This window comes from Canis lupus, chromosome 12 (genome assembly GCF_003254725.2).
Source record: "Canis lupus dingo isolate Sandy chromosome 12, ASM325472v2, whole genome shotgun sequence".
NCBI classification, from domain to species: domain Eukaryota; kingdom Metazoa; phylum Chordata; class Mammalia; order Carnivora; family Canidae; genus Canis; species Canis lupus.
In genome coordinates this window covers 40,693,288-40,716,967 of record NC_064254.1, presented here as the reverse complement: position 1 = coordinate 40,716,967, position 23,680 = coordinate 40,693,288, and the positions used below count along the sequence as shown (strand labels likewise).

At 36.6% G+C, this 23,680-nt stretch overlaps 1 protein-coding gene and 1 long non-coding RNA gene across 4 annotated transcripts in view; one reads left to right on the top strand and one right to left on the bottom strand.

Annotated features, from left to right (window-relative positions):
• LOC112658715 (uncharacterized) overlaps positions 1 to 23,680 on the bottom strand; it is a 38,319-nt gene that overhangs the window by 9,397 nt on the left and 5,242 nt on the right. The window contains exons 2-3 of one of the 3 annotated variants that reach the window (XR_004804223.2): positions 20,583 to 20,733; positions 20,261 to 20,304 (exon numbers count right to left, since the gene is read on the bottom strand). This is a non-coding gene — a long non-coding RNA (uncharacterized LOC112658715). The remainder of the gene's footprint in view (positions 1 to 20,260; positions 20,305 to 20,582; positions 20,734 to 23,680) is intronic. The other 2 variants (XR_007401237.1, XR_004804226.2) reach the window with 2 other exon arrangements.
• The window catches only part of LCA5 (lebercilin LCA5), an 83,695-nt gene continuing 77,384 nt past the window's right edge, over positions 17,370 to 23,680 (top strand). Inside the window, exon 1 of the mRNA XM_025444952.3 lies at positions 17,370 to 17,550. The gene's annotated coding sequence lies outside the window, so the exon portion shown is untranslated. The remainder of the gene's footprint in view (positions 17,551 to 23,680) is intronic.

Below are 23,680 nucleotides of genomic sequence, written 5' to 3'. Positions count from 1 at the left end.
GAAAACAGTTTAAAAAAATGCAATTTGTATTGTTGTACCAACTTACCTATCAAACTTCAAATTGTCGCCATTTTCTAAATATGATAACATTTCAAGTCAGCTCACTAACAACAATTAATGAGTCATTAATATTTCTTCCATTCAAGATCAGGTCAAATTGGGAGTAGTGGTGGGCAGTGTATGAAAACAATAAGCATACCAGAGGAATTCCTTGAAAATATAGACTGTTGGCTATGATGGATTTTACAGCTATATCTAGATGGAAGGGATGACTAAGTAAAGTTTACTAGCGGTGGCCAGTTTTATGCAGAAAATAATTTAGCCAGTTATAATAGTTAACCTTTTGTGTCACATACCCCACCATATACTTAAGTGACATTATGCAACTCTCCATATTCTGATGTTCTGAATTGAAAGAAATATCTGCAATAAGGTACATTTCACCTTTAGCTTCAGGAGCCAGATTATTTTGCTACCAAATCTCTTTTATGCCATTGCCAAAGTGTTTGTTTTTTTTTAACATTTCACTTCTGTGATCTAGATGTTGGAAATTGTTGCCCAGAGCACTTGTAACCCAAATTTATGTCTTGATTCCCTTATGATCTATGTGATATAGTGAGAGTTTTCAGATGAATGTCATGCATTCATGCACTAATTTTTTTGGCAAGGGTATTCATCTTAGAGTATTAGAGTATAATCTTAGAGTATTAGAATTGAACTGGAGATTTGAAATATGGTTCAACCTTTCATTTTGGCACTGCCTAGAGAACTGAAGGGTATTATCCAAAGCTACATAGCTAGTTAATTGCAGAATTGAGATCCTAAACCAGACCACCCATCTTGGTCCAGGGCTCTTTCCTACCACATCAGGCTGCCTCTGATCAAAATTAAATTTTTGGTCCAAATAAATCACATCTCATAAATATTTCAAACAAATTACTTAACTATTGATATGAGACCAAGCTCTGGTACTTAAGATAGAGTGGTGAACAAAACATAGTGCTTGCATTACTTAGCTTATAGCCTGGTTAAAATAATCATACAGCTGATGATGATGACATCTTGTAACTGTTTGCTCCTGCATTCATTCATTTGACAAATATTTCATAGGCACCTAATATATCATGTCATCACTTTTCTAGGCACTGGGAAAGTGTCAGTGGATCAGAAAAAAAAAATTCCTGTTCCCATGGGACTTATAAATATGCATTTAAAAGTGTATTTATTTTTTATAAATAAATATAAATATAAAATACTCTAAATATAAAACATTAAAATAAACTAAATATAAAACAGAATATTAGTAAATAAAATAAATATTATATACATAAACATATACATTATAAGTAATATGACAGAGTAAAGGAAGTAATCAGAAGATGAAAGGTTTTGTGTGTGGTTTTTTTTTTTAAGAGAGCACATGAGTGGGTGAGGTGGGGTATGGGCAGAGGGAGGGAGAGAATCCCAAACTGAGCGTGGAGCCAATGTGGGGTTCAATCTCATGACTGGAGATCATGACCTGAGCCGAAATCAAGAGTCTGACTGAGCTCCAGGTTCCCCAGATGATGTGAACTTTAATTTTGATTTTTGCCTCTAAACTGTGTGTCTTTAGCAAAGTTGCATAACTTTCCTGGGTCCTGGGAAACAAAGCAGAATAAATTAACCCCACACTATCTAATATGGTAGCCACATGCCAGTCCCGGGAATCCACCAATCCTTTGGGAAGCCTTGGTTCCTTTCAGCACAGCATGACATTAGACACCAACATCTGGGCACTGGATGTACTTCTGCTTACTGGAATGTTGTGATTCCAGGGTTTTTCACTAGACAGAGCTCCTCCTGTTTATTTCCCTTCAGTGTTTCTGTCTTCTCCTTTTATCTCAGTTATCTCTAGCTGTTTCTGCATCTTTCAGCTTAGTTGCCTTCTTTTTGCACCTGCAATATACTGTTATTCTACCAATCAATCCTCATTCCTGATTTGCCCTTCTTTTACAGATCCAAATAGGTATATATTGACTTATTTCTTTTCTTCTTTTGATCTGTGCCCTTGAAATTCAATCAACCTACCTTTTTGTATATGTTTGAGTGTAGGGTTGGATTGTGATTTTTATTTCACACTTTCGTTTTAACAATTCTTACATCAAATTGGTCTACCAGTTAGAGTACAATATTCTTCTAGCAGCTTCCTTTGTCCTTTTCTCCTATTACAACTTTCTGGACTAAATCCTTTAATTTTCTTGTAGTATGAACTTTGTTCATAAAATCATTCATCGACATATGTGTCTTGACTGTGCTTGGTATTCTAGATAATAAGATGAAAGAGACAGACATCCTCTGCAGTAAGGATTTATTTTTACTTTTTAAGATTTTATTTATTTATTCATGAGAGACACACAGAGAGAGAGAGAGGCAGAGACACAGGCAGAGGGAGAAGCAGGCTCCATGCAGGGAGCCGGATGTAGAACTCGATTTGGGTCTCCAGGGTCACGCCCTGAGCTGAAGGCAGTGCTAAACTGCTGAGCCACCCGGCTGCCCTGCAGTAGTAATTCTAATCAAAGTCTGTGCCACCAAAATGTTTTTACTTGTTGATAACTACATAGAGATTCATTAATCTATTTTTGCATGTGTGAACATTTTTACAATAACGAGTTAAATTAAAAAACACTCAAAGTACCAAGAGTGTATCTTATAGGTTCACCTCAGTTTCTTTTGCTGTGCAACAGCTGTCTCATCATTAGTCAGAAGGTCAACTAGGGATGTTCCTTATTTCATGGAAAACTTATATAGAGTTTTTATTTAAGTAAACATATCACTATATTTAGTTAATAGATTCTGTGGTTTAAATGCCTTCAAATAGAGGGGAAGGGAAAAGAAATGGGTAGGAAATATCAGAAAGGGAGACAGAACATGGAAGACTCCTAACTCTGGGAAACGAACTAGAGGTGGTGGAAGGGGAGGAGGGCGGGGCGTGGGGGTGACTGTGTGGCGGGCACTGAGGGGGGCACTTGACGGGATGAGCACTGGATGTTATTCTGTATGTTGGCAAATTGAAACACCAATAAATAAACTTATTATTAAAAAGATAAAAAAATAAAACCCTTAAAAAATAAATGCCTTCAAATAAATTGCTTCCTCCTTTCAAAAAGAATTCTATTAAATCACGTTTACATTACGTGCTTATGCAATTACAGAAAATGGGTCCTGACACCAGGCTGTAGTGCTATCCTTATGTGTGCAAAGCCCGAAACCATTGCCTATTTTACAGCGGTTGACCCTTCTGTATAGATGGCCTGTGCCCAAACTTCTGATCTATCTCTGGAGCGGAGCTATCTACAGGAGCTACAGCAGCAAGCTCTAGCACATCCTCTCACCAGTTTGTTTCCCATGACTGTGTACCTCCTCCCTTGCATGACACATGCAAGGAAAGAGGTGAAACTGGTTTGACACTCAGCAAAACAACGTGCTGATGTGTTTAAATTAGTTTTCTCTCTTAGGAGATTCTCATTTATGATATTAATTTGCATCACAAATATTTTCTTTCTTGATGATTCCAAGAAAAACAAGACCCCAGTCAGATCTGAAAGATCGCAAGTCCTAAATCACTGAGGTCCAAACAATAAACTGTAATATACATAATAGTCTTTCCATTCCAGCCTGATTAATTCCAAATTCCTCGCAATCAGGGTAACTTCTTCCCTGGAAGCATTTTGGGAAAAGTTTTGCATGCGAAATGAGACATATACCTGAATAATTGTCTCATAAAATATTAAAATTTACTTAGAAAAAAGATATTGTCTGGACATCTAATGTTTGCTGGCTGAAGCAAGGTTGTACCCTAGCAAGCTAATCTGCTACTAATTACAATGCTCTTTCCTCCAGTGCGCATTTAGTCCAAATGTAAATATTCCAAACATAATTACTTTTGGAAGCCCATCACATGGTAATGGTAATGGTTGTGACAATCTGGCAACATTCCCAGTGGAATAGTTCCAGTTTTCTCATATATCTATTAATAGTTCCACACATTTTTTTCATGTACAGATGTTCTTTGAAAATCTATGCTAGATGCTTTTTTTTGCTCAATAAGAATTTGAATCTTTAGTATTTTGATAATTTGGATAATTCAGTACCTTCTCCTTAGTCACAAATTTTAATTTTTCTTGTCACGAGCCACTAAAATAATCATGACTTTAACAGGCAAAAAGATTATAGGTAGGTATTAATTTTAATAGAAATTAAAATATGACCCATAGTTTTAATTCTGTATTCCTTCTTCTTCCCCCAATCATCTTATTTATCAAAAGTTAGTTTTGAAGTGATCTATAAGGTATTATAAAGAATATTGTGTACCCCTTATATCTATTGATTAAAACTAAAAAAAATTTCATTTTTTAATCAAAGTTTGTTGAAATGTATATATCCTTCTACTCAGACACTTAGGAGTCTATAATTATGCATGTGGTTAGGAAGAAGTATAAATTGACTACCACTATTTTGTATATTTCTCACATAAGCAGAAGTACATAAATTATTATAAAGTAAATATGTTACTTTCAGTTTTCAAAAGTACTTTATTTTTTAATCATAAAAGTTAAATATGTTCATGATAGACAAATCAATAAAAAATAAGTAGAAAATAAGTAAAACAAATTATTGTAGTTCCATTATCCAAAGACAAAGGTAACATTTTTGCACCTTTATTATACTTTTGTATGGAAGTTTATTTCTTTAGAAAAAATTATTGTATTTTCTCATTGTTATAAATTTTATAAACATTTTAAATGTTTTCCAAAGTTTAATAGTATATGTTACTATTTATGCTATGTTCAATTTTCCTTTATAAATGAATTTGTGATCATTGTGTCCATATGACAATTTTTGTGTTTAGGAATTTCTTCAAGGAGAGTAATTTTAAAAGTGAAATTATTAGGTTAAGAAATACAGTCATTTTAGGACTTTTTATATATTACTAACAGAAAGGTTTAAACCAATTTGTACTTCCACCTAATATGAGTGTGCCTTTTAAATTATTATTATTCAAGTGTAATAAGCATACAATATTCTATTAGTTTCATGTGTACAATATAATAATTCAATAATCTTTACATTTCTCAGTGCTCATCATGATGACAAGTGTACTCTTAATTTCTTTTATCTATTTCACTCATCACCCACATTCTCTCCTCTAGCAACCACCAGCTTATTCTATTTAAGAGTCTGGCTTTTTTTTGTTTGTTTCTTTTTTTTAATTTTGTTTGTTCATTTGTTTTGTTTCTTAAATTCCACATATGATTGAAATCATATGGCATTTGTCTTTCTCTGACTTATTTCACGTAGTATTAAATCCTCTCGGTCCACCTATGGTGTTGCAAATGGCAAGAGTTCATTCTTCTTTTATAATTCACATTATATGACATACAACATCTTCTTTATCTATTCATCTATGGATGGATAAGGTTGCTTCCATATCTTGGCTATTGTAAATAATGCTGCAATAAATATAGAGGTGTATTTATCTTTTTGGATTACTATTTTCATTTTCTTTGGGTAAAAACCCAGTAATGGAATTACTGAATCATACGGTAATTCTATTTTTAATTTCTTGAGGAACCTTCATAGTGTTTTCGAGTGGCCACAACAATTTGCATTCCTACCAACAGGGCACGAGGGCTCCTTTTCTCCATATCCTTGCCAACACTTCTTATTTCTTGTGTTTTTCATTTTAGCCATTATGATGGGTATAAAGTGATATCTCATTGTGTTTTTAAGTTGCATTTTCTTGATAATTAGTGATATTGGGCATCTTTTTATGTATCTGTTGGCCGTCTGTATGTATTCTTTGGAAGAATGTCTACTTAGGTCCTTTGTCCATTTGTTAATTGGATTATTGGTATTTTTGGTGTTGAGTTGCATAATTTTTTTATATATCTTGGATATTAACTTTTTATCAAATACATCATTTGCTAATTTCTCCTCCCACTCAGCAGGTCACCTTGTTGGTTTATTTATGGTCTCCTTCACTATGCAAAAACCTTTTATCGTGTGTAGTCCCAGTAGTTTAACTTTGCTCTTGCATCCTTTGCCAGAGGAAGTATATCTAGAAAAATGTTTCCATGACCAGTGTCAAAAAAATTACTGCCAATGTTTTCTTTTAGGAATCTTATGCTTTCAGGTTTAACATTTAGGTCTTTAATCCATTTTGAGTTTATTTTTGTGTATGGTGTAAGATAGTGGTTTAGTTTCATTTGTATGCATGCAGCTGTCTAATTTTCCCAACATCGTTTGTTAAAGAGACTGTTTTTTTTCCCATTGTATATTTTTGTCTCTTTTGTCATAGATTAATTGATCATAAAAGCATGGGTTTATTTCTGAACTCTCTATTCTGTTCCAATGATCTAGGTTTCTATTTTTGTGCCAGTACCATACTGTTTTAATTACTACACATTTATAGTGTATCTTGAAATTTGAGATTTTGATAACTCCAGCTTTGTTCTGAGCATGCCTTTTTAATTAACTCCTTATAGGCCATCAGCATTTTTATTTTTGAAATATGAAATAAGTGGAGAAATGAAAATGGATCTACTTGGATCTAACTATTTTAAAGCCTTCTGATGATGTTAGGCTATTCCACATTTGTTAATATGCATTAATTTCTCTTTAGGCAATTATCTATAAATCATATATCCTTTTGGGTTTTTCTTTTCTTTTCATTTCTTTTTTTTTTTTTTTTTGGCTTAGTGGAGACTTTTTCCCCTATTTTTGATCTTAGGAACTTTCCTCTTTGCAGAAATTTGATAAACGTTTACTTTAATTTTATGCTTACTTTTTATATTTTGAATTTTAAATTTAATTCTTAAATTCAGTTGGTATATATTTAATGAACTGGTATAAAGTCCCAATTATAAATAAAGATCTCTAAGCCCAGGACTTCTCCCAGGATCACTTAATGAATAATTTTTTTTTCTTTGACTTGGGACTTTTACTTTATCATATATTTTAATAGTGTGTCAGTACTGTTTTAATGTCTGGACAATTTCTCTCCTCATAATTATCATTTTCCAGTTTTAAAGCTCACTTTGGGTGTTTATTCATCTTAGAAAAATTAAGATTATTTTGAATAACTTAAAGAAATGGTTTTGAAATGTCAGTGAGCCTCTAATTCAATTTGGGATGATTCAACACCTTTAAATTATTCAGTTTTCTTTTCCAGGGACAAGGTATATTTTTAGTGTTTTCTTTATGTAGGTCACAGAATATGACTACCGTGAATGAAATATCTTGTCTTTCACATTATCTAGCCAGATATTGGCAGATATATAATGACAATATCTGTAAAGGTCATACTTGTCTATATAATAATCTCTATCTCACTGTCTACCTTGATATTGCCAGGTATACAATAATGATATAATAATACCTACATTCATTAACCTTGAATTTTGCCAATCAATTATCTTATTTAACTTTCAAGACAATCTGAGGAAGTGGGCATTATGATTTCCATTTTACAGACAAGGAAGTAAAATAATTGAGTAACTTGCCTCAAATTGCAACTTCTGAATGACAAAGCCAAGTCTCTCTGACCTCTGACTTCATAGTCTGCGCTCTTAACCACACCACTTTACAATGTGAAAGCTATTAAATTTTATATTTTTCACTTATATTCCAACTGACTGAATTTCAGGATCGAGAGGTACATTTGAATTACAAATTTCAAGTCACCATCCTTTATTCCCTGTTGTAGACTCCTCAATAAATCCTCTATTGAATTTCAAAGAATACTCCAGAAACAAGAACTCTCAAATGACTGTCAGTAGAATGTCAAATGAAGATTAGAAAGGCTCTCTTAATATTTTTGCATATATTATGTCCTAAGTACAATTTTTTTAAAAAGATTTATTTATTTATTTATGATAGGCATAGAGAGAAAGAGAGGCAGAGATTCAGGAGGAGGGAGAAGCTGGCTCCATGCTGGGAGCCCGACGCGGGACTCGATCCCGAGACTCCAGGATCGCGCCCTGGGCCAAAGGCAGGCGCCAATCCACTGAGCCACCCAGGGATCCCCCAGTACAAACTTTATAACTTAAAAATTACATCTTCCTCCCACCCTGGAATTTCTTAAATAAAAAAGCTACTGGACACTTCTAGAAACTCCTATTTAATTTTTTTTATACATCAGAAAACCATTATAATGACATAGTGTTAATACAACTACTGTAGTTACAACAGGAGAAATAAGAGGGAGAGATAGGTCTTTTCCTCTCCAAAGGCCACTGAGAATTGTATTCATGAGCTAGAGTTTCTCAGCGCACTCAACTGACCACCTAACGAAAATGACCATTAAAAAATAGGTGATAAAAAAAAATAGGTGATGACATATCAAATAATAGTTTGTGAACAACAACTATAGTATTTCTTCAGAATGGAAAAAAAAAACTAAAAATGGGACCAGACCATATTAATTTTCTCAGAAAGCTATACATTATCAAAGATACATAGGGCACATGGTGGCTCAACATCTATGCCTTTGGCTGAGGTCATGATCCCGGGGACCTGGAATCAAGTCCTGCAATCAGGCTTCCCATAGGGAGCCTGCTGCTTCTTCCTTTTCCTATGTCTCTGCCTCTCTCTCCGTGTCTCATGAATAAATAAATTAAAACTTAAAAAAAAAATACATAGTGGAAAGGGAAGAAAATGGCTCAATCTTATGAGATTAAGTCACCCAGGATCTTCAGTATACTAATGGTTTCTGTCCATCATGGTTACAAGCATCGCCCTTCTTGTTTTGATACATCATGTTTCATGCCCATCCAAGTGGTAAAAAAAACAAAGAAACAAATCAAAGCCAAAACACACATTAAATTTTTGGGTCCCTCCTATTCACGGGGCCACAAGCATGGATTATTTTCACTGAGAAGATAAATTCATTCTTCATGAAGTTCATTTGAACATGTGAGTATCTTATCTAAAACTGAGGTTCTGTTGTGATTTTGCAGAGGTTCATTAGAATTCAGACTTGCAAAGTATTTCCATGTGTAAGAAAACATACAAACACCATTCTCCTTCTTTGTATTTTGGATCAGAGTAACATCAGAACTAGCACGTATAAACTCAGAGACCATGGCAGATAAGATGCTGAAACTAATTTGTTCCTTGACTTGCTTTAGCTGTGAACTCTGTATTTTCTTTCTTCATTTGGCTGTGCAGAACATGTAAATACTCCTCAAAGGAAAATTCCAGCAATTACTGAAGACCAGCTTCCTTATGAAAAACTCTTCGGGAGATGGAATCCTCTCTGGTCTATTGCTTTCACAATTAAAAGGGTCTGAATTTCCAAGACAGTGAAGGGGTTGATTCTACACCCTAGGGCATAGCATCCAATGCTTAGAGTAACTGCTATCTGAAATACTGCAAGCATTATGAGAAGTATCTAACCTATCTAGAATATCAAGTAATTGTTATAGCATGCTCAGAAGTTAATTGTGAAATTTATAAGATATAAAGTCTCTGTTTTGACAGCTGAGAATATTCCTAAAGCAACCATGAATTTTCCCAAGCCAGTACTTTTCAAACTTTATTGTGCAGACAAATCACCTGTGATGAAGATTCTTATTCTGTAGGTCTGGGTAGGGGCCTGAGATTCTGACGGATTCTTGACAATGCTGGCATTGTTTGTTCATGGACCCCACTTTGAGAAGCAAGACTGTGGCCAAAATAGATCCCAGCTGACTTTTAGATAGCCCCCTGGAAAGACAGTCATGGCTCCCTTAATATTTCAATAGCCTCTACTGCTCCATTATATAGTAAAGAATTGAGGATGAGGCTTTGTTATTCCAAAGAACCTGTACATAGTTTAAGTATGGCCTGCAATGAAAAAAATCCACCAGAGGGATCAGTGAAAAAAAAGGTGCTTCAAAAAATAAAAATCCTTCAAATTTCATAAACATAGCACAAAAATTCTCAAATGACCTTCATCAGTGCTCCTTTAAATGTGGATATTTCCTTTTTTAAAAAAAGATTTTATTTATTTATTCATGAGAGACACACAGAGAGAGGCAGAGACATAGGCAGAGGGAGAAGCAGGCTTTCCCCGGGGAGCCTGATGTGGGATTTGATCCCAGGATCACAGCCTGAGCCAAAGGCAGACACTGAACCACTGAGCCACCCAGGTACCCCGAAATGTGGATATTTCTGAAGGGATTCTTTCTCTGTAATAGACTGTCATGCTACCCTTTCGATGTTCAATTAAAACTGCATCCTTGACACTGACTTTTGTAGCAAATCTTCGCTGACTGTTGCATTAAGAAATATGCTCTTCTGAGACATTGGCAGAAAAAGTATTAAAAGAAAGGCACAGAGACAGATGCCATGGTCATGACATTGAAGTACAAGTAATGGAGGTTTGCTGAAGGCCCTAATAGTTGTGCCAGCATGGAGGCTGCTCTGCAGATGCACCTTCTACAGTAACCAGTTACTTTCTGATCATATTCTGCATTAGCCACACCATATGTGACGGGTTCTTCTTACAGAAGAACTCAACAGCCTGCATGGCCCTGACTCCTTGACCAAGTAAGAACAGCATAAAATCATGTCTGATTTTTAGGGACATGATTAGCAAGTGCAAAATCAGGAAGGAAGAGCTTCAAGTAGAGTATGTCCTAATGGGAAAAATCTCATTTGTGATTTCTGCAGTGGTCAGATTTTTATCTGGTTGCAATAAATACTAGAGGAAAAATGGATATGTGTGCTCCTCATCATACAGAAAAATCTAGATATACAGGATCCTAGTGGGGCAAAATTTAGGAGTGGTTCAGTAAACACTGTGGCTGGTCAAACTTTTCATTCTAGTGTACATTCAGAATGTATTCCTTTCTGAAAGTGGTACCAGCTTCGTCTCTTCAGTTCCAACTTTTGCTTCTTCCAAATACCAGTGATTGTAAAGTCCAGCCTTCCTTCTTGGCCTCTTTGATTCTCCTTTTTTCAGCCAAATATTGTTTTAAATTCTTTATTTGTATATGTAATACTTTACAGCAAACCCATGGTCATGACATCTTTTAATACTTTTTTCTACTATAGAAATAATGGAGATAGGAAACTTGGAAAATGTAGAATTGTAGAATCCACCTTCCCCATTGTCCCTAATTCTTATCATTCAAAAACAACCACTATTGACACTTTAATATAACATTTTACACGTTCCACTAACTTCCATTTAAAAATTAGTTTGTTTTTGGGATCCCTGGGTGGCGCAGCGGTTTGGCGCCTGTCTTTGGCCCAGGGCGCGATCCTGGAGTCCCGGGATCGAGTCCCACATCGGGCTCCCGGTGCATGGAGCCTGCTTCTCCCTCTGCCTGTGTCTCTGCCTCTCTCTCTCTGTGTGACTATCATAAATAAATAAAAATTAAAAAAAAATTAGTTTGTTTTTATTAAAGCAATATCAAAACATAGAAGCCCTTTAAAAGAATACAAATGTGTCCATGAGGAACACCTACTTAGCCCCTCCTCCTATTTCCTGTGCCAAGTCTCAGTCCCCAGACATAATCATTTTCATCAGATAATCATGCCCATTGAATATTTTTAAGGGACTTTTGTTTGTTCATTTGTTTGTGGTGGTTATTCTTTACTTTTTAAAAAAGATTTTATTTATTTATTCATGAGAGACACGGAAAGAGAGGCAGAGACATAGGAAGAGGGAGAAGCAGGATCTCATGGGAAGCCTGATGCAGGACTCCATCCCAGGACACCAGGATCATGACCTGAGCCAAAGGCAGACGCTCAACCACAGAGCCACCTAGGTGCCCCAGTGGTTATTCTTTAAAATAATACATTTTACTTCTGTTTCTTGACTTCATGATTTTAGACAGTATTCATTAACTTGTTATGAAAGATGAAGAAATTAGGACAATTCCACCTCTGTTCTTCCCTATTTTTGTTATACTTTTAAATTGTTGATGTTTATGTTTATATTGTCTCATTGTTTTCATTTTAAAAACTAGCTCTTCTAGGCTGTGTTTATAGATTCAGTTGGGAAATGTAAACCAAGGGGAAAGAGAGAAAGAGAGGGACAGGGGAGCAGGGAGGACCCAATTATCTCAGCACTTCTTTAAATAATTGTGCTGATGATATTCCCATGCTGAACATACTCTTGTAAATGCTGCCTCTGAACTTGGAATTTCTCTGGGCCTCCCCTAGAAAGTTTTGGGCTGTAATGTTTCACTCCTCTGTGTGTCCCTTCAGTCTGATCCTGTTTAAGTTCTATTTTCTAGGATTTCCTCAAACATGTGGTCAGTTGCTATCTCCATTCTATGCATCCTCCCTTAATGGTATGTTCTTGATCTTTAAATTAAAAAAACAAAAATTTATTTAATGGATCTTCCATTATTTTACTGAGACTCCGAGAGGCTGGGGCTTAGACGGCTATGTGCAATTCATCACTTAGCAACACTAGGAATAATTTCCCCCATATATCCATTGCTTGGTTTCAGGCATCTTATGAGCCTGATGTCTTACTGATTGGATTAATCAATTTAGATTTTTTAAATATTTTTTTATTCTTATTTTTTAATTTATTTATGATAGTCACACAGAGAGAGAGAGACAGAGAGGCAGAGACACAGGCAGAGGGAGAAGCAGGCTCCATGCACCAGGAGCCCGACGTGGGATTCGATCCTGGGTCTCCAGGATCACGCCCTGGGCCAAAGGCAGGCGCCAAACCGCTGCGCCACCCAGGGATCCCATCAATTTAGATCTTAATGAAAATGAAACCATAGGATTGCATCAATATTTATTCAGATACCAGGGATCCAGAGCTCCCCCTTCCTCTTGTCTCTATCTTCTGCTATATGCCCTGAACCCTCTAATTATTTCTTCTGTTAGATCCATTCTTGCCCTAACCACCTACTTATGTGAGTCCAATAAACCCACTCTGCAAAAACCAAAGAGAAATTGAGGAGTAATTGTATCCCATGCCTACTCAAAATTGCTTTCATTGTTTATAAGTATTTTTTTAGTGCCTATTCTCTGTTGGGCCTTATTCTAGGTCCTAGGCATATAGCAGAGAATGAAACAGAGATGAACTCCCACCTTTGTGGTGCTTATACTCTAGAAGGCAGGGATATATTATACCCTGTAGAATTATAGTCATTGGCTCCAATTAACTGGCAAACACCAGAAGGATGAAACGTATAATGCTGCCAACTTAAACACTTCATCACAACTCCTAGATGTCTTCTAACAAATTACTAGGTAGTTAGAATCACTTTGGTCTACAGATCAGTGGATATTTAATAATGATAATAATAATCACATTAAAGGAACAAATAAGTATTACAATTCAATCCTTAACATTTGGAAACACCACCAATGTCCTATAACAGAATAATGGTTAAGTAAATTATGACATATATATAAAGTGGAAATATGAGACTATCATAAATGATAGTAATGAAGACTTTTTAAGATAGATGTTGTTACTGTAGTTCCTATTAAGCAAAAAATCATGATATAAAATTATGTATATAGTTTGACTTTGTATGTTAATTGGGCTGCCTTGGCTCAGTGTGTTATTAATAAAAATAGTATCGAGGTGCCTAGATGGCTCAGTTGGTTGAGTGTCTAACTCTTGGTTTCTGCTCAGATCATGAGCTTGGGGTCCTGGGATTGAGCACTACATGGGACACCATGCTCTTTTGGGAGCCTGATTGAGGATTCTCTGTCTTTTTCACCCTCTGCTCCTCCCCATGCTGTCTCTTTCCCTCTGTCTCTCAAAAATAAAAGAAATAATTTACAAATAAATAATTTAAAATAGTATCACGTATCCCTCCCCCCCCATCACTGCTTTCAACTATGTTCTATTGAATTCAAATGGACATCTTGGATGGATTCCATAAGATTCTGGTTACTTTCAGGTTTTGAAATGTAGCCCAGTTTTAAAACTTCAGTCTCATTTCTGATTCAATCTCTCTTTTTAAAAAATATTTTATTCCTTTATTTGAGAAAGAGAGAGCAAGCATGAGTGGGGGGCAGAGGGAGAAAGAGAAGCAGCCTCCCGGCTGAGCAGGGAGCCTGATGCAGGGCTCAATTCCAGAACCCTGGGCTCGTGACCAGAGCTGAGGGCAGAAACTTAACTGAGCCAACCAAGCACCCTTCAATCTCTTTTCTTTCCCCCATGTAGTAGAAGTCAGAACTCTGAACATAACAGAAATAGGGGAAATGGCACAACTAGTTCTGGTGGAAAGATAGGGAAAGCATCCACCTTCTACACAAATGGTCCATTGGTTGTGGTGAGGAGGCATCACTGGCCTCACTCTAGTTCAGCATGTTCATATCTGAGGCCAGTGCCCCAGAGGATGAGATGATCTCCAAGTATATGAAGTGTACCTCCTTTGGGATAATGTTCAGCTTCACCCAGCTCCCTTTCATTGTGAGGAATAGAGGGGCAAACTAGACTTCCCTCAATTTGGCTAGGAGTCCATCCTCTCAGTTTCCTCTCTGTTTGTACATCTACCACCCAGCAACCTCCTAGGTAGCCTTGCACTCTTCTGTCTCTCCTCTCACTTGTCACTCCTTTATATGGAATCATGAAACCCAAACATCCTACCATGGCCTTTAAGGTCATGAAGAATCAGATTGGAGCCAGGAGTACTCATGTTCTTCTCAGCTATACTGTATCTTTAAACGTTATTTTCAGTGGTTTTTTGACTCATATCTTTAGTCATTTCTAGAGTAGAAATGGACATTAGTATCTTACAGATGCCCCAATGAACAATGGAAAACTTTCTTAAGAACTGTCTCAAATGCTTTATTCCAATGGCAGCACAAATTTATAAAGGAGCTGCAACAAAGGACAAGACACAAGTCAGGAATCTCGATGCCAGTTTTTCCTTCTTTAAGGCACCTTATGGATCTCTACAAATTCTTCTCTTGGAGTTTCTCCCCTCACCCGCACCCATTCCTTTGGTGAGGTGAGGTGAAGAGAAGAGTTTTTCTGGGGTTGTGGTTGATGGTAGTAAGGTTCGTTCTACACTTTTTAGTAAGCCTCCATCGAAGGTTTTGAGTCCTAATTATTTATAGCTTTTAAGAGAATGATCTCAGCTTTAGACTTAGCCACAGTTCTAGGGCAACAGGAAAAATTCCTGGCAGGATTTCATTTAGCAGGGAGACACTCTCCAGTGTCTTTCAAATCTAGTAAATTTTTTACTTCATTATTTGTATTATCTGAAGAAAATCTTAATTCATTCAACTGTTAGGATTTTCCTAAATATCTCGGGTTATGTCATATTTGCTAGGGTCTACCTGACTTCTGTTCCTATTTATTAATTTTGGTGTTAGAAACAAGGTCAAAGGACATGAAATTGCTACCCTATTCTACCTATCATGCCACCTGATCCAGATACCATGACCTTGACCCCACTTCTTTCCTGTCACTAAGAGCAGGCAATCAGTCACTATGCCCTTGATGAGAAGAAACAGAGTTCAGGGAAGTCAAACTGGACAAGGGGGATCATGTTTCCTGCTGTCTGATTTCTTGCCTGGGCCTACACAGTTGGGTCCCTTGTTCTTGTCTTGGAATCCAATATAGTGAATCACTAGGTTATTGATCCTCAGCCACAGCCTAGACTTGCCGCAGATTCCTTGTTGCCTCCGAGTGCCCAGAACATTCCGTGCATCAGCTTCACTAAACTCTAATGGTAGGGTGTGACCCGTCACTAGTTTGTGCCAACATCAATTCACTAAGATTTCTTTCACCAAGAATAATGACAGCCATAAATTGCAATATTTAAAAATTTGTAGTTAAAACACACATACATACCAGAAAATTTACTGATTTAATCATTTTAAGTATATATTTCAGTAGTATTAAGTATATTTCTATATAGTATATTACTATCCATTTCTAGAACATTTCCATCATCCTAAACAAAATTTGTGTTTCCATTAGACAACAACTTCCATTCCCTCTTCTCTCCAGTTCCTGGTTACCTCTACTTTTTCTCTTCAGGAGTCTGCATATCTTAGTTATTTTATATAATATTAATGTTTTCCCAAGGTTTACTCACCTCCAGATACACTGACCTTTGAGTGTCCAGACTTTTGAAGCAGGAAAATAAGACAGGTTATAGCTAATTTAAGAAAAGTGTACAAATGCATGTTTCCCCTCCTCCCCCAGAAAGAGAGGCAGATCTTGGCTGTGACTACAGTACAAATGTAGAGAACTGAATTTCCTAGGCGTACTAATTTCACGATTTTTGCTATTTGTATTGATTAATAATTTTTTAGTATAAAGGAACTTTACATCACTAGAAGGTCAGTGTTATTTATAAATGGAAGAAGCTATGAAAATTGCCAGAATTTAAACATAGTTATTACATTTTAGCTAGAATCTATTGCATGCAATTTGCATGTAAAAAGCTAGTTCTCATTTTTTATAAAAAATAAAAACATGATTAAGAGTATTAGCAAGGTGCTAAGGACTACCAACAGACTGAGATGTTTTCTTTCCTGAATTCAAAAAGATTTGAAGCCAGTTACTTAATACTACATTAATAGGCCACTAAAGTGATTTCAAGTACCACTAGTGTTAAGTGGTCAACATTTTGGGCAGCACCACTTTGTACAAATGTTTTACAGTTTTTAAATCATGTTTCCTTTGTGTTTTGTAAGCCCTCCACACTTTCCTCAGCTAATTTTTATTAGAAAAATTCCTTATAAGCATGTAGAGAGAAGGAGCTTCAAATAATATCATTTATAATCTTTTTTCTTTTGGAATCTTATTTCCAAAATTATTTTCCTATTGACTTAATTATCATGAAAAAAATTTTCAGGTGCTGTGATCAAAGAAGATTATTTGAACTTACCAAGGCATAAAAGGTTAAAAGAAAAAAAAAAGGAAAGAAAGATAAGGTGTGTTAATTCTTTAATAATTCAAGATTTCAGTGATCCGAAAGTATTGTGGGAAAAATCACCTGAGTAATTAAGCATGCATCATTTGAATGGATTAAAGTTCAAATCACTGCAAAGCAGCTTATTTTTCATCCATCACCATGGATACAAAAGGACAGCTGAAGTGCAGGCATCTGACATCACAAGCATGCCCAAACAGGCCCTGGAGGAGAGCGATGCAGTGCCAGTGCCACAAAGGACAGAAGAAAAGCAGTGAAGGGAGGGGAGAGAGAGGCAGAAGGAAAGGGTCATTGTTAAGACGATGAATCAGAAGTTCGGTTGGGAGGATTAAATACGGGAGGCTCAAGGCCATCTGAGAAGCTTGGAGACCTGCAGTTGTTTACACAGACCTTTTAATACCTTCTTAGCCAGAAATAGAACCAGAGGGGACGGAGATAGAAGGTATATCAGATCATTCACTACTCCAATGGCAGTTTCGATCATTTATTCTATGTTCTTCTTATGTTTAGGCTTTAATTTGACTGATGTTCAAAAGGTTTGATCTGCCTGGCTCACTTAATATTAAAAACCAATGCGCACATTTACTGAAGACTCCAAATAACAGCTTGAAAGACAATGGAACCAGTGCCCGCCGGACAATAGAAAGTGGTAAATATTGAGGAAAAATAGTTATTTTGGATATTAAGTCTTTTTTATAAACAGACACATTTTTAAATTTTTAGATTTTTTTTATTAACTTAAAATTGTGTTTCCTATCAAAAGGCAGTGTATCTGTTCTCAGGTTGCTGTGTAGCATATAAAGACCTGGACTCACGCACACTGGTTACCAGTGTGCTGGCAAAAGGTTTTTACAACCAGTTCTCTGAGAAGAGCCCTGATTTGTAGCCTTTGCTGATTTCTGTGGTGTAAATATTTTCACCATGGCTGATTTCCAGTTACCAAGGTGATGTCAACTGGCTCGCAAAATTTCTGAAGATGTAATAATTGGCTCTTCTGAGCCACTGCCAGCAAGCTCTAGCCTATCAGTGACTAGGTTCTGTGCCAGCTCTGACACCAGCTTGTGGTAAGATTTTGAGCACCTCCCTGGGCCTTGGTTTCCCCATCAGATGAAAGGGTTGGAGCTGGGCTTAACTTCTAGTTGTTAAAATTCTGCATAAGTTTGCCCTGATGGTTTGAGAGAGGATTCTTGGAGCCTGCTTTTAGACAAGGGCATCTAAGAGATGCTGAGTTGTTAGGGTTCTACTTCCTCACATCCACTTCAACTTTGCAGGCCCATCCTGACTCTATCATAGGGTATTTTAGTTTTCTATGTAAGGTTCTGTTTGAAGAGAAGCTTTCATTACTTAGGAAAAAAATCAGAAAGCCACTTAAATATTTTTTCTTAAACACCTCCTCTATTTATGAAAATTGATGATTCTATGAAACATAAAATGTAAGTCAAACACCAACATAATGATGTCTGTGGATAGTACTGGACTTTTTTCTTGGTTAAATCTTAAACTGGGGCAGCCCCGGTGGTGCAGCAGTTTGGCACCGCCTGCAGCCCGGGGTTTGATCCTGGGGACCCTGGATCGAGTCCCACGTCAGGCTCCCTGAATGGAGCCTGCTTCTCCCTCTGCCTTTGCCTCTGCCCCCCATCGCCCCCGTGTCTCTATGAATGGATAAATAAAATCTTAAAAAAAAAAAATCTTAAACTAAACACTGGTTGAAAGAGTCAACCATGCCTGAGAGAATTTATAGCCATGGAATCACAGACTTTTTAAAATAAGAAAACTCTTAGACATGACTTCCTCCAAGCATTTTCAAATATGCCCAAAGCGTTCATCAGAATTCCCTCAGAAAATGCCTCTGTGTGTGTACATGTGTGTGCACAAACAGGTGTGTGCACTGAGCACATTGTAACCCACTTGTGGCCCCTTCTCTCCCCACTGCCATGCCCCCTTTGATCGAGAAGCAGCCCTTTGTATGCTTCCTATGGAACCATGCCTCCTATTTTAAAATATTGGGCTTCCATACAAGATTTCTTTTGAAGTAAGGGTTCTGCTGGAGGTGGAGGGGAGGGGTAGGAAGTAAAGACAACTATTAATGCCATTTGCTTTGTTTAACAAACCATAAAACAAGCTTTAAAGAAAAGGAATACTATGTCACCACAACTAGTGACAGGCAGAGTCATGTCTGCAATTCAGGTCTCTAGGTTTCCAGACTATTATTTCCCTTTTTAGAAGCTGACTACCTGGGAACACTACTCCCCATTATATGTCTCTGGGTAAATAATTTAATCCTATGTTGTCCTAGTAGTGTAGTCACAACCCACATGTGACTACTGAAGTACCTGAAATGTGGCCAGACTGAACTGAGATGTGTTATAACTGTAAAATACACATCGTCAAATTCTTTGTAAAAACAGCAGTATGAAATAGCTCACTGATAATTTTAAAATATTGATTACATGTTGAAATGATGATGCTTTGGGTATATTATGTCAACTAAAATACATGGTAAATTTAATTTCATTTTTTAAAACAATGTGACTGCTAGACAATTTAAAATTACATATGTGGCTCATGTTATGTTTCTATTAGGCAAATCTGATCTACCTTCAGGGTCAGTTTCCAGACCTATTAAAAGTGGAAAATATCTGCCCTTCCTATTTCTCAGAGTTGTTTACTTTTTAAATTTATATTAAATTAAAAAAATTTATTTAAGTAATCTCTATATCCGACATAGGGCTTGAACTCACTACCCCAAGATCAAGAGTTGCACATTCTTCTGACTGAGCCAGCCAGGCACCCCTCTCAGGGTTTTTTTTTTTTTTTTTAAGATTTTATTTATTTATTCATGAGACACAGAGAGAGAGACAGAGAGAGAGAGAGAGAGAGAGAGAGAGAGAGGTAGAGACACAAGCAGGGGGAGAAGCAGGCTCCATGAAGGAAGCCTGACATGGAACTCGATCCTGGGTGTCCAGGATCTCACCCTGGGCTGAAGGTGGCGCTAAAGCTGAGCCACCCGGGCTGCCCTCAGGGTTGTTTTAAAATCAAAAGAAGTAATCTTTGTGAGAGTGCTATGTAAAATGCTATTCAAATATAAGATCATACTCTGAGGCATTTTAGTGCTTGCTTGGTCACCTATTGTGTTAATTACTCCTTGGAAGGCAGTAAAAGTTTTGTGGAGTTTTTTTCTTTGTTGTTGTTTATAGGTTTTTGGGGGATGAAGGTGGCAGAGGAGGTAGATAATAGTGTAGGCTGCAAACATGATAATGAACACATTCATTCAGTCTTATTTATATTCTGTGCATGTGCTCAGCCCATCTACTCATCAGCCTCAGTGCAGAGCCATATAAATTGTAGGTGCTACTTACATACAGTGAGAATCTCAGTTTAAGTGATAGACCTCAGAATCCTCCTGCAAAAGAATTTTTCCAAAAGGAAGAGTTAATCATGGCTATCTTGATCAAGAGCTGTCAAAGAAGGTAGTGTCTAATGATAGCACAGTGTCTTATTCAAAGCTATACCAGGCCAGCTCCCTTCTGTGTTTGTGTCATAATGCAAGAGAAAAGAAAGCACTGTTTCATTAACTTATATAAAACATCTGGGCATAACAAGTATCTTAGTTCAGGCTGCTATAATAAAAGTACCATAACATGGCCTGGGTGGGTTAAATAACAGAAATTTATTTCTCACAGTTCTGGAGGTTGGGAAGTCCAAGATCGGGAGCCAGCAGATCTGTTGTCTGGTGAGGACCCAATTGCTGGTTCACAGATGGCTGTCTTGTTGTATCCTTAACATGGCAGAGAGCAGAGAGCTAGCTTTTTGGCATCTTCCTATAAGGGTACTAATCAGATTCATGATGGCTTCATTCACATGATGTCATTACTTCCCAAAGCCCCATCTCCTAATACCATCACGTTGGGGACTCGATTTCAACATATAAATTTTTTTTTTGGGGGGAAGCCCACAACATTTGGTCTGCCATAGCAAGTAACACTTTACTGGGATCCATCTGACAGAGAGTAACATATGGGAATAGGGGCATTTTACCTTCATCTCCAAAACTTGGTTCTAGAACACTAGATCAGTCAGGATACTGTCAGGAAAAGAGAAACCCCACTAGGTTTCTCTTTTGAGAAACAGAAATCCTGCTGTTCATTCTGATTGCTGATACCCGAACATAAACTAATTACTGTGGCCAAGGGGTTTCATGGGGTAGGGGAAGTAGAAAGGGTATGATCAGGTTTCCTAAATTTTCATGTTCAGGTTTGAGCAGGGTATTTAATACAGGGAATTGTTACATAGGTGTTGAAAGTCTAAAGGATCACAAAGGGAATACTGAGATAACCCAGATATTTGTATGTAGAAAGCAGTTAAACTGTATAGTTAAGGGAATAAAATTATTGGGGTTGGGGTCACCAGAGCCTAGGAACTCAGAGAAAAGGCCCCACGGGGTTGGTATGTACATCCCCAGGGGATAGTTTTAGAAATGTGGACTTAGAGCAGCAAAAGATATGTTAGACTAGAGCCAGCTGCTGGTGCTGTAGTATCACTGATAGAATCAGGGACATTAACAAGGAACTTCTTTCTCACCAACTCCTACCTTTCAACCTTTTCCTAACACCTTCTGTTGGCAGAACCTCATGACAAACCAACTAGCAAAGGTTCTGGAAAATGTAGTTTGTTGAGTCCTAACCCCAGCACTATATAACAAAATATAGAAAGGCAGGTTAGGATTTGATAAATAATAGACACACTTCCGGCATTATTCCAGTTCAGCTCTGGCACTGACATACTTAGTGGTGGTACTCAGTGAATCAGTGACAGCCACCAGTGGAAACTGTTGGGTTCTGGAAAAAAAAATGGGATAGACTATTGTATGACACAGCATTGGTCCTGCTATCTTTCCTAGCAAGGACAACCAGTGAAGGTCAGTGTGTTTCTAAGTATGAGACACTCTTTGGGATTTCCCAGAAATTACTGTGAGAAAGTCTTTTGACAGTGGAAGTACTATGAATCAGAAGAAGTCAAAAGACAACAGTATATGGTTGATATCTATACTTACAGCCTGGGGAACTTACAATTACCTAGGTTTTTCTTAAATGAGTTTTAAGTTAAGTAGGCCAGACTAGTTTACAAATCTATTTGAATAAAACTGTCATCATCACGTTTGGGGACTTTTTTTGTTTTGTTTTGTCTGGTATTCCTTTTTCTAGTAACAACATTCCAGTTTTCCTTTGGAGAGACATTTCTTTCAACTCCTCTGGAAGAACATGAAAATTCAGGAGATTTGATCATACCCTTTCTACTTCCCCTACCCCACGCAACCTCTTGACCACAGTAATTAGTTTATGTTCAGGTATCAGCAATCAGAATGAACAGCAGGATTTCTGTTGGACCAATCAGAAAAGAGGTGTTCCTTTCTCCATGGGGTTGCTACGTGAATAGAGTGTAAGTTTGGAGCTTCAGAGTGAATACCTGGTTTTTCCTACAGCCTGTTTGCTATAAAACCAATACATAGGACAGTACATGCAAGATAAAGAGAAAATATATATTTTTAAGAGAAAACAATTTCAATGACATTGAATGTATGGATCTAACCATATTTAGAGATAGGTCTACTTCTAGATTTTTCATTATATAAGTCAATGCACTTTTTAAAAAAATGAATACATTTAAAAAGTTGAAGTAACACAGTGAAAAACACCTACCTATCTCAAGTTTACACTTTGAGGAGTTTTGAAAGAAGAAATACTCTTTTAATCCCACCTCAGTCAAGAAATATCGCATTTACAACACTCTAAAAATCTCTTTCATTCTCTTCCAGTCAATCACTACCTTATCCCCATAGTCAACTGTTCTGATTTTCACCAGTATAAATTGACTCTGCCTGTTTTTGAGCTAATTGTTGGTGGCAATATCAGAATTCTTTTGCTCAACATATCTTTTGAAATTCATCATGTTATTCAGTAGTTAATTTTGACCACCATTACATTGTAAGAATGCACATTTTGTTTTTGTTTTGTTTTTTTAAAGTTTTTATTTAAATTCCAGTTAGCTAACATACAGTGTAATATTAGTTTCAGGAGTACAATTTAGTGATTCAACACTTCCATACAACACCCAGTGCTTATCACAAGTGCACTCCTTAATCCCCATCACTTATTTCATCCCATCTCCCCATTTTTTCTCCCCTCTCTAATCATCATTTTGTCCTCCATTGTTGAGTCTGTTTTTTTGGTTTGTCTCTCTGTCTCTTTTCCCCTATGATCATTTGTTTTATTTTTTTAAATTCCATATATGAATGAAAGAATAACACATTTCTTAACATCACCTAAAGATATAATCACTTGTGTATATATAAAAAAAGGAAAACCCCGAACTCAAAATCATGCTTAGTAACTATTGTTCAACATTCAGTCTTAGAAATTTTTCAGGTATCAAAAGATTATTCATTAATTAAATTGATGTACTATCAATCTAAGTTTTTAAGTTTCATAAGGATTTCAGAAATTATGTTTAAACTGAACTATGAAACGTAATTACTGTTATAAAAATTCGTTGAAGTTATGATTCATTTGAGTTGTACACAAAGGGATATACATTTAAAAAATTTATGCTCATGCTGATAGATATTTGGGTTTCTTCCTACCTTTCCTAATAGGAATCAAATTGCTATAAAAACCCTGTTAATTAAATATTTTTTAGATATATGCTTTTCTTTCTCCTGTTTGACCTTAGCGTAAAATTATTAGCACATGTTAGAGATGTGTGTTTAACTATATAAGAAA